The following is a 2,816-nucleotide window of genomic DNA, read 5'->3' on the forward strand; positions in this document are numbered from 1 at the left end:
TGTGTAAGCCATGTGTTAATTGGAGTTTCTTTGCCCATGAGATTATGCTTAGAGTGTCTTGAACCCATTATTCCAGGATCTGTAGAAATACAAAGCACTCCTCTAAATTTCTTTCTAGAAATTCTAGATGTATTCAGGTTCATATGTCTACCACTGGCAATGGTTCAGTTTATGGGTCATCTTACTTTCTAGTGTATGTTGACCTGTATGCTGTCCATTAAACATCATACAACTTTTATGCGAAACACAATTCCTTTATTTGAAACACACTACATGAAATTATTAGTAACCTTGTTTGAATATTTTGGGGGGATGGACATGGGGCTTACGTTGTAAAATTGCAAACAATTTCAAGGAATGTTAAACGCTCTTATTCTTAAAGGGGTGTGCAATCTAAGGATGTTTCCCCTGCCCATTTCTCCCCAATTCATGTCATCCTTTTCTTTCTTTCTTTTTTTAACCGCCCTACATTCAAGGAGTATACCAGGAATTCCAATTTCCTCTGTCTCTACATGCAGAACAATTCAACTTTTCAATCCCAAATTTTGCTCTAGGCTTACATTGCATATCCAAACCTATCTAAGTATCCAGCAGAACAAAAGGGACTTTCTTATAACAGAATCCATCTACTTTCGAACAGAGTTGTCCTTATTAAGTAGCAATTTTAAGCATTCCTTTTAAATATTCTGACCTTCTTGTCTGCACCTAGAAATATTAAGGATCCGTTAATCATGTTTAGGGCAGTGCGCTCATGGGTAGTAATTGGCAAAAGACCCCCAGGTCACTGCTCTTGCCCATGTGGATATTACTCTTTTAATTCTGTTGTTAGATTAGATTTTATTGTGATTAAGTTAGATGGCACTCCCTTATAGTACAGTTGCCAGTTATATAAAATTCTTGCTTGTAGCCAAACATTCCAATGCACTCACTTAGGCTTCTATCATTTATAAGAAGAATTTTTTTTTTGGCCATTTACCTATAAGGAATTTGCCTCTTTTTTTTTTTTTTAACATTACTTTTTACTTCAAGAATAATACCAACATTTTTCCTGGCAATTCAAGTTGGGGCTCAGTAAGAAACCCACTCTTAGTGTGTTAAGGAAAAGAGGGAAAAGAATTTATTATAAGGATCCAGAGAATTAAAAAAAAAAAAAAAGAACTTAACCTTTTCTTTGGATGGAGGAAAACTAGAGCAACTAGAGCTCAATGAATCTTTACCAAGTGAACATGTAACTAACACACAGATCAAGATACAGGACCTTATTTATCAGTGCTCTAGAAATCTCCCTCCTCCCCTCCCCCCCAGTCATTATCCCTCAAAGGTACCCACTCTTGTGATTTTATCATGCAAATGTGTTGTGCCTATTTGTGGACTTTATTTAAATGGAATCATTTCCTGTCTGGTTTCTTTTGCTCAAGATTATGCCTATGAGTTGGGGCGCCTGGGTGGCACAGTGGTTAAGCGTCTGCCTTCGGCTCAGGGCGTGATCCTGGCGTTATGGGATCGAGCCCCACATCAGGCTCTTCCGCTATGAGCCTGCTTCTTCCTCTCACTCTCCCTGCTTGTGTTCCTTCTCTCGCTGGCTGTCTCTATCTCTGTCGAATAAATAAATAAAATAAAATAAAAAAGATTATGCCTATGAGCATACTGTATCCTTCTTGTTATGTGTAATGGTAAGTAGCTTATAATGATTGTTATATAGTACTCCAGTGAATACTCTACTTTCCTTTAACAGGTATTTTTAGAGATTTAGAGATTTCTAGAGCACTGATAAATAACGTCCTGTATCTTGATCTGTGTGTTAGTTACATGTTCACTTGGTTGACATTTGGGTTGTTTCCCATTTGGAGACATTGTAAATAAAGCTACAAATGAACATTTTTGTACATGTCTTTAGGTTCACACATGTTTTCATTCTCTGAGAGTGGAATTGCTGGGTGATAAAGTAAGCATATATTCAGATTTAGTAAATATTGCCAAATAGCTTTCCAAAGAGGCTGTGCCAATTTACATTCCCACCAGTAGAGGGTAAGAGTTGCAATCGCTCCACATCTTGCCAACACTTGGTTGTGCGTTTAATAATTATTACCCTTTCTGGTGAGTGAATAGTGTTATCTCATTGTGTGCACTTCCTTGATGACTAATGACGCTGTGCACCTTCTTTTCATATGCTCTTTGAATACTTACTTAGATATCCTTCTTTTTTTTTTAAAGGATTTTTTTAAAAAGACTTATTTATTTATTTTAGAGAGAGTACAAGCGGGGGCAGGGGCAGAGGGAGAGGGAGAGAGAATCCTCGAGAGGGTTCGATCCCAGCACCCTGAGATCATGACCTGAGCCAAAATCAAGAGTAGGCTGCTTAACCAACTGAGCCACCCAGGCGCCCATAGATATCCTTCATTAAGTGCCTATTTAAATGTTTTAAATACTTTGTGAAGTATTTAAGTATTTTATCAGACTGCTTGTCTTTTTTAATTTTTATTTTTTAAGTCCTTTATTAGGTTCTATATCTAAAATTTAAATTCCCAGGAGAGAGTTTGGTTGACCTAGCCGTATGGAATGTGGGAACTTGTGATTGGCAGTCTCTCAGAATTATATAAAGTGGGAGTCATGGAGGTTTTCCAAAGGAAGAGCCAGTGAAAAGCAAATGATATATACTTTACAATAGTTTTCATTTAAATACTTCTCTTTTGGAAAGCCTGGCTGCCTCAGTCCCTTAGGCCTCCGACTCTTGATTTCAGCTCACTTTACTATCTCAAGGTCTTGAGATTGAGCCCCTGGTGGGACTTTGCCCTGGGCGTGGCGCCTGCTTGGGA

The sequence above is a fragment of the Ursus maritimus genome, unplaced genomic scaffold, assembly GCF_017311325.1.
Source record: "Ursus maritimus isolate PB19 unplaced genomic scaffold, ASM1731132v1 scaffold_35, whole genome shotgun sequence".
NCBI lineage: Eukaryota > Metazoa > Chordata > Mammalia > Carnivora > Ursidae > Ursus > Ursus maritimus.